General features: G+C 49.4%; 1 long non-coding RNA gene across 1 annotated transcript in view; it reads right to left on the bottom strand.

Moving 5' to 3' along the window:
- Window positions 1-9339, bottom strand: part of LOC106725051 — a 61410-nt gene that overhangs the window by 905 nt on the left and 51166 nt on the right. The window lies entirely within an intron of this gene.

Here is a 9339-nt window from a genome sequence, read left to right as displayed (position 1 = left end):
CTTTTCTTGTTTTGTTTGTTTGTTAATCCTCACCCAAGGATATTTTTCCATTGATTTTTTTTAGAGAGAGTGGAAGGGAGGAGGAAAGACAGAAAGAGAAAAACATTAATGTGACAGAGACTCATTGATTGGTTGCCTCCTGCATGCGCCCTGACTGTGCCTGGGATCAAGTTTGCAACTGAGGTCTGTACCCTTGACCAGAATCAAACCTGGGACCCTTCAGTCTGAGGGCCAATGCTCTATCCACTGAGCCAAAACAGTTAGGGCCATGTTTTCCTTTTTTGAATAGAAAAACGTGAAGGCTGATTGTCCAGTTGATTCTTTGAGGATGTATCAGTGCACATGAGACCAGAGAGGTTATACAAATTGTCCGTAGCTGCACAGCCAGGAAGTGGTAGAGTGAGGATTCCAACCAGGTGGTCCTGCACCACAGCTCACGGCCTCCACCCACACACCATGCTGCCTCCTTGGATTCACCCTGTCTTTCTCTGGTTTCAAATTGTGTTTCCACCATAATCTCATAAGACCTGACCCTATACCTAGGTAATGGGGTCCCTCCCTGCCCCACTGCCACTCCTCCAGCTGTGCTCCTCCCCATGGGACAAGGACTTCCACAGCCATGCCTGTGCCCCTTTGCAGACCACACTCTGCATCCCAGAATTCCCTGTCCACCTAGCACCTACCTGTGTGGGCCTCCTTCCGGGGCTCACTTTCGGGAGGTGGAACAAGCCACCGACATGTTCACACCTGCCCCAAGGGCTGGTCAGGAGGCAGCCAGCTGTGTGGCATAGAGGGTCAAAGCTTGGGGTGAGCACTGGCTGTCCTGTGGGAAGAGAGGTGGAAGAAACACAGGTGGGCAACCCCTTGGACCCTCTTGCTCTGCCCACACAGGTGAGGGGCGGCCTCGTCTTAGGCCTTGCCCTCCAGCTCTGTCTCGCAGGTAAGTCCTAGCTCCACATTTGGGCCTGGAGGTCCTGGCGGAGGAGCAATGTGACTTATGCTCCTCTTGGCCCTGGCGCCCAGGGCCTCTGCAAGCGCACTGAGCCAACAGGAAGCCGAGCCTCCTGTTGATTCAGCCGGGGCTTCCATCCCAGGCATGAACAGGGTGGGAGACAAGGGCATCCCCACTTGGCCACAGGCCCCCAGTCCGGCCGGTGGGCAGACAGACTGAGTGAGACGCACTAAGGCCACGCTGAGGCCGGCCCTCAGCCCCCCAGGGCCCTGGCTAGGCAGGAGGGAGGCGAGGGCACAGCTTGTCAGGATGTGTGAACAATGCCGGGTGGGCACAGGGGGGCCACTCAGAAAGATTATCTCACAGTTCAAACTCGTTAATGAAAGAAATAAATTAACCAAGCTCATTTTTCAGGGAATTCTTGTGTAAACTGGAAATTTTCCAGTCTGTGAGCCCTGTGCCAGGTCCTCCCATAAATCACAGCAAGTAGGCTGTCGGCTTGGCAGAGGGGGAAGGGCCCGAGGGGGAGCAGCCAAACAGAGGAGCCAGTCCCTGGCCGGGTGGCTCCGCAGGGAGGATCACGCTCTCCTGGCGCCTTCCCCTCCACGGAGCGCTGCTGGGGAAAGAAAAGGAAAGAGCAGCCACAACCACAGGGCTTCCCCGGCGTGTCTGCGAACACCCCCACGCCCCCAACCTGGAGAGGCCCCCGAAACAGGTCATTTTTTAATTGAATACGATATTAATTACCGTGTGCACCATTAACGGTTTGTGGGATTTGACTAATTAATGTAATAGTTTTTGAGTCACGCTCATTAAATATGAAAATTACGCTGGTGAAAGGTATTGGTTTCATTATCAATCTTGTATGGACAGGATGGGGGCAGGGACCAGCAGAAGGGATGGCCTCCTCCCTGCCTGTCTTTCCTGGCTGTGAAGAGCTATATTAGGGTTCCAAATCGAGGGGGGCCTGCAAGAGAGCTGGAAAGATGGCCTGAGGGAAAGTTGGGAGCAAACTCTCATCAGACCTGACCCAGTGACCACACAGGGCTCTGAAACCAGATTTCTTTCTATCCCAGACTTGTCCAGGTGGGAGCCCTCTCTTAGATTCATTCATTCACTCATTCATTCATTCAGGTGTGGTTCAGTGGACACTGGTGGCTGGCTATCTAATACAACGTCCAGCCCCAGCCCTAGCCCCCTTATTCCAAGCCTACCTTCACCTCAGAGGCTGAAAAAGGAAAATATTTAGATTCCCAACCTCCTTTGCAGCTAAGAATAGGCATGTGACACCGTTGTGGCCAATAAGATTTAAGCGGGAGAGCAAGAGTGAAGGGACAGTTACTGCTGGTGACACTGTGCCTATTCTTCTGTTTGGAGCCATGGTGACTGTTTTTTTTAAACATGAGGGAAAAGCCGAGATGTGCAGAGAGGCTAGTCCTGACAGTCATCTATCCCAGGCTCCTTGTTTTTGGGGAAAACAACCTTTTATTTGTCTAAAACACTGATAGTTGTTTCTTCTGTTACTTGCATCTAAAAATGTTCTGACTAGATACACATGATAAAGGCACTAGGCCAGGTGCTGTGAGAAATTCAAACAAGCTTACAATTGGGTCGCCGAGAAAGAGCAAAAGGACGAAACAGTTAAAAATTCCGACCATTGAAGGCAGTCAATGCCACGTACCATTTGAGTGACCTCCAAGGGTTGCCCTTCAACTAGGAAGTGTCGGAGAGCCTTATGGTTACTTACAGCTGGGGTGTGTCCTGACCCACCAGTGCCCCTGACATACTGGTTCTCAAATTTTTAGATCCACCCCGGGGTGGGCTGATCCAGGAAGCCCTTGTGGTCAGCGGGGACTTGTCTTAAGCCTTGATGGCTGGATGGGGGTTTCTAAAGGCAGAAATGGAGTCGGGAGGAGAGGGAATGCGTCCTAGGGCGGCCGAGGACGTGGCAGCGGGCGAGGCCCAGGGGTGGAACAGAGAAAGTCCATTTCGAGGGATGAAAGTAGCACCAACAGGTTAAGGTGGAGGATTCCTATTCTCTGCCCTGCTGTGCCCCGTTCCTGCCCCTGTGGATGGGCTGCACCATGCAACTGATTTACAGAAACGTAAGTGGTTGAAGAGGGCTCCAAACACAAGTGACAGATAGACTGTGCTCTTCCTGCTGTGGACAGGGCTTGACACATACATGGCTGGCACTCAGTACATATTAATGGAACAAATCAGGGTGGTAGAAACAATAAAAAGAATGACCATTTATGTGCCAGGCACTCTTCTCAGCACTTTACATGTGTTGTTTCCTTTGATTAACCAGACCAAGTTGGAGTCCAAGTCTAACCTTGCCTTACCAAGCTCCATAATCTCAAGCAAGTTCATTGCAAAATGGTGAGAGTAATACCTATTTGATACATTTATTGTGGTGAATAATAATACCACCACCACTAATAGCTGATATGTACTGACTTGTCTGCTACATGTCAGATACTAGGCTAAATATTTAATACTAAGTATTTCACTTATTTCTTATAATAAGCCTGTGAAGTAAGTACATTTATTATCTGCTTTTTATAGACAAACTAGAGGCCCAATGCACAAAATTTGTGCAAGGGTAGGCCTTCCTTCCCCCGGCTGCCGGCACTGGCTTCCCTCTGGCTGCTGGCACCCAGGCTTCCCTTCAGCTGCTGGCCCGGCACCCGGGACCTGGTCTTCCCCTGGCTGCTGGCAGCTGGCCCCATCCCACGCCTGCACCCACCTTGGCCTGGCGCTGCCCACATCCGCCGCCACTTCCCCTCTTCCCCCTCGATTGATCACCCCACCAGCCAGTGGCCTGGGCCTCCCTCTGTGGGGCAATCATGGGGCGATGGCTGGGCCCCCCTGACCAATGGCATCACACCTCCCATGGCTGGTCTGGTGCCAATGCGTGTCATAGCGTGGTCATCCAGAAGGTCATCTGGACAGTCGTTCTGCTGTTTGGTAGTTCGGTCAATTTGCATGTTACACTTGAGGCCCAGAGAAGTTAAGTAGCTTGTTCAAGGCCCCACAGCTAGTAATAGAAAAGCTGGTTCATGCAGTGGGTGCTGTGGAAGATGTAAGGGAAAGAGAAGGCATGGCCCCTTTCCTTGAGGAGCTTAGCATGTGGCTAGGGAGCCTCAGAGGCAATTGTCAACAAACAGGTCCCACATCCTGGAGGGGCTCTTGTAAATCCTGCGGAGGGAGAACTTCTCAAGGGAGTGATGGAGCACCCTGAGTGGGTAGGCTTAGAGCCCAGGACGGGCAGGACCGAAACAGGCCCAGGGTGCTCCGGTCTGCAGCCCCACCCCACTCCCGCCACTACCAGAGGTGAAGAAAGTCCAGAGGGGTAAAGTGATATTCCCAAGTGACCATTAGGTGTGCTTTTGGCTGCAAGTACCTAAAAACCCCGCCTGAACCAACAGTGGCTGTGTTCATTTCCTATTATCGCTATAACAAACTTCTACAGGCTCAGTGGCTTAAAACAACTCGTATGTATCATCTTACAGTTCTAGAGGTCAGAAGTCCCAAATGGGTCTTATTAGGCTAAAATCAAGGTGTCAGCAGGGCCATGGTGCTTTCTAGGGTTCTAGAGGAGAACCCATTTCTTGCCCTTTTCAGCTTCTAGAGCAGTGGTTCTCAACCTTCCTAATGCCGCGATCCTTTAATACAGTTCCTCATATTGTGGTGACCCCCAATTTCATTGTTACAAATTGAACATAATTAAAGCATAGTGATTAATCACTAAAACAATATGTAATTATATATGTGTTTTCCCATGGTCTTAGGCGACCCCTGTGAAAGGGTCGTTCGACCCCCAAAGGGGTCGAGACCCACAGGTTGAGAACCGCTGCTCTAGAGGCTGCCCTCATTCCTGGGCATATTCCTTAGAAGGGCTCCTGGCCCCCCTGCATCTTCAAAGCCAGCGATGGCCAGTCAAGTCTTTATCACATAGAATCCCTCTGACACTCCCTCGTCTGCCTTTCTCTGCCTCAGTTTCAGCAACCTCATGATTACTGTGATGGTCAATTTGATGTGGCAGCTTGGCCAGGCTATGATGCCCAGTTCTTTGGTCAAATACCAGTGACCATGTTGCTGTGAAGATACTTTTATTTACTTTTTTATTATTTTTTTCAGCATATGCATTTATTTTGGGGTTGAGGTGACACAAACATTCAGACCATAGCACCTGGCTAGAGAAGCTTCTGTATTAAACAAACCTGGCCAACATGCCTTATATGTCTAAAGGTATCTTGATTCTACTGCAAGACATAAGAGTTTGATTGAGAATATAATTCTAATTTGGAAATAATTTTCCTCAAAAATTAGCATTTCTCATTGTCTTTGGTGTCTGGTGTTGTTGCTGAGAAGTCTGAAGCCATTCTTTTTCCTGAGTCTATATGCTGATTTACTTCTATCCAAAGCTTTTTTTTAAAATCACAAAGTAGCATTTGTTCTTAAATTTTTTTATACTTTATATTATTAAATCTACAAATGGTTATATTTTAAAGAGCCAAACAGTTCTGTCTGTTGTCTTATGAAAAATAACTGTTTTCTGACATTGTTTCCCCCACCACCACCATGAAGATACTTTTAGATATGATTAACATTTACACCAGTAGATTTTGAGTAAAGCAGATTACTCTCCGTGAGGTGGGTGGGCCTCATCCAATCAGTTGAAGACCTTAAGGGCACAAAGACCGAGATTTCCCAAAGAAGAAGCAATTCTGCCTCCAGAAGGCACCAGGAATCTCTGCCTCAGTTTCCAGCCTGAAGGTTTCAGACTCAAGACTGCAACTTCGACTCTCCCCTGAATCTCCAGCCTGCTGGCCTGCTCTGTACATTCAACACTTGCCAGGCCCACCATCCCGTGAGCAGATTCCTTATACATATCCCACAGGGTTTGGTTTCTTTGAAAAATCCAGACTCATACAATTATATTGCATCCACCCAGATAATGCAGGATAATTTGCCTATGTTAAGGTCAGCTGATTAGCAACCTTAATTCCATCTGCTACCTTTATTCCCTGTTGCCGTATAACCTAACGTATCCACTGGTTCTGGGGATAAGACATGAACATCTGAGGGGGTGAGAGGCGTTATTCTGCCTTCGGTAACCGTGTAAGGAAACAGGTTTATTTTCCTCCCATAATAATTCTGGAGGCGGGGTTGGGGTTTGGGGCAGTGCTCTATGACTCGGGCTCTTTATATCCTTCAAAATATTAGCTCTGGTCCTTGTGCTTGCCACCTCGTGCTCACAAAACAGCTGCCTCAACTCCCAACATTACATCTCACACCACCATGCCAAGTGAAGGAGGAAAATAGGCAGAAAAACCCTTCCTTTCTATCCAGAATGACAACCCTTCCCCAGAGCATGTACTGGTAGGACCTGATGACATGGCCATCTCGAGCGGCAGAAGACACTGGGAAAGTGGGCATGTGGCTTTCTGTCCTGTATACGGAGAGGCAGGCGAGGCAGCGGGGGCTTTGAAATGGCGTTGGGTAGCCAGGCATTAGTATCTGCCACACAAAGTCACACAGCTTTGCATGTCAGAGCTGGGACTGAGCATGGTCCTGCCTGAGCTGGTGGCCCCTCCTCTCCTCCCGGTGCTACGGAGTCAGGCAGAAGTCTGCACACATCTGAGCAGCCTGGTGGCAGGAGCGCGGCTCTCACTGTGTGAACTGGGCACTGCCTCGTTAGTGAAGCAGGGATGATCTGAGGATGAATGAGAGAAGTTAGGTCAGTGGTTCTCAACCTTCCTAATGCTGCCACCCTTTAATACAGTTCCTCATGTTGTGGTGACCCCCAACCATAAAATTATTTTCGTTGCTACTTCATAACTGTAATTTTGCTACTGTTATGAATCGTAATGTAAATATCTGATATGCAGGATGTATTTTCATTGTTACAAATTGAACATAATTAAAGCATAGTGATTAATCACAAACAATATGTAATTATATATGTGTTTTCCGATGGGGTCTTAGGCGACCCCTGTGAAAGGGTAGTTCGACCCCCAAAGGGGTCTCAACCCACAGGTTGAGAACTGCTGAGTTAGGTGAATTTGTTTGGTTACTTTTACCCAGAAATCACAGCCTTGGGGTTGAGGAGGTGCAGGGCGGAAGACAGGAGACCCACCCTGGGGCTCCAGCCCACCCATGGCAGAACGCGCAGCCTCCATTCCCCAAATGCCGTAGTCACCTCGCAGGCCAGCCTTGCAAGCTCTTCAGAGGTACTACCGATTATTCTTGTTAATTAATTAGTGTTGGGTAAGTGAAGGAGAGAGACCCATTTGGGCCAAAAACCCAAGCTGCCAGCAGGCCTGGAGCAGGGCAGGGGGCCTGCAGCAGGAACGTGGAAGGCAAAGCTCCCAGAGGAAAATCACAGTCCCATTCACTCTGGGCTCCCTCCTCCCTAGCGCCGTGAAGGGAGCGGGGATGTGGGCCTGTTAGTGCTAGTCAGTGACTGCCTTGCCGCCCTGGGGAGGGGCCCGTGCCAGCTCCATTATGTTTATGGCCCTGGCTTGGTGGGCTCTGGGCCTGTTCCCTGTTATATTATTAAATCTACAAATGGTTATATTTTAAAGAGCCAAACAGTTCTGTCTGTTGTCTTATGAAAAATAACTGTTTTCTGACATTGTTTCCCCCACCACCACCATGAAGATACTTTTAGATATGATTAACATTTACACCAGTAGATTTTGAGTAAAGCAGATTACTCTCCGTGAGGTGGGGGCTGGGAGTCAGCATCCATGGAGGAATAAAAGGCGAGGTGGGGGGGGAGCAGGAGGGAGGAGAAGAGTGGGGACGGAAGGAGCAGGAGGACAGTGAGAGTGTATTAAAACCAAGTCCTGGCAGGAAGACTGTTTTTTTATTTTATTTTAAAGAAGGGATTAAGAAATGTTTTTGAGAAAAACAGAGGGAAAATTGGGAAAGAGGGGAAAACAGAATAATAGAAAGAAGGACAGGGAAGGACAGGATAGAGGACCAGGAATTAATGAGGCTGGGCACTGGGGATGGAGAGGCAGTGAGCCTCGGAGGTGGGGAGCTCACCCAGGTCTCAAGGCATGACTTTGAACCTGGCCTGGGTGGGCCTCATCCAATCAGTTGAAGACCTTAAGGGCACAAAGACCGAGATTTCCCAAAGAAGAAGCAATTCTGCCTCCAGAAGGCACCAGGAATCTCTGCCTCAGTTTCCAGCCTGAAGGTTTCAGACTCAAGACTGCAACTTCGACTCTCCCCTGAATCTCCAGCCTGCTGGCCTGCTCTGTACATTCAACACTTGCCAGGCCCACCATCCCGTGAGCAGATTCCTTATACATATCCCACAGGGTTTGGTTTCTTTGAAAAATCCAGACTCATACAATTATATTGCATCCACCCAGATAATGCAGGATAATTTGCCTATGTTCTCCCTGACCCACAGGCCACGCTCTTCCACCAGGGCCATCAGCTGTGACTTGGAGACTGTGGATTTGGGGGTTGGGAAGGGGTTCTGGGGACCTGAAGTCCAAGCGTCAGCTGATTAGCAACCTTAATTCCATCTGCTACCTTTATTCCCTGTTGCCGTATAACCTAACGTATCCACTGGTTCTGGGGATAAGACATGAACATCTGAGGGGGTGAGAGGCGTTATTCTGCCTTCGGTAACCGTGTAAGGAAACAGGTTTATTTTCCTCCCATAATAATTCTGGAGGCGGGGTTGGGGTTTGGGGCAGTGCTCTATGACTCGGGCTCTTTATATCCTTCAAAATATTAGCTCTGGTCCTTGTGCTTGCCACCTCGTGCTCACAAAACAGCTGCCTCAACTCCCAACATTACATCTCACACCACCATGCCAAGTGAAGGAGGAAAATAGGCAGAAAAACCCTTCCTTTCTATCCAGAATGACAACCCTTCCCCAGAGCATGTACTGGTAGGACCTGATGACATGGCCATCTCGAGCGGCAGAAGACACTGGGAAAGTGGGCATGTGGCTTTCTGTCCTGTATACGGAGAGGCAGGCGAGGCAGCGGGGGCTTTGAAATGGCGTTGGGTAGCCAGGCATTAGTATCTGCCACACAAAGTCACACAGCTTTGCATGTCAGAGCTGGGACTGAGCATGGTCCTGCCTGAGCTGGTGGCCCCTCCTCTCCTCCCGGTGCTACGGAGTCAGGCAGAAGTCTGCACACATCTGAGCAGCCTGGTGGCAGGAGCGCGGCTCTCACTGTGTGAACTGGGCACTGCCTCGTTAGTGAAGCAGGGATGATCTGAGGATGAATGAGAGAAGTTAGGTCAGTGGTTCTCAACCTTCCTAATGCTGCCACCCTTTAATACAGTTCCTCATGTTGTGGTGACCCCCAACCATAAAATTATTTTCGTTGCTACTTCATAACTGTAAT

The sequence above is a fragment of the Myotis brandtii genome, unplaced genomic scaffold, assembly GCF_000412655.1.
Source record: "Myotis brandtii unplaced genomic scaffold, ASM41265v1 scaffold132, whole genome shotgun sequence".
Classification (NCBI taxonomy): domain Eukaryota; kingdom Metazoa; phylum Chordata; class Mammalia; order Chiroptera; family Vespertilionidae; genus Myotis; species Myotis brandtii.
This window is presented reverse-complemented; position numbering and strand designations above follow the sequence as displayed.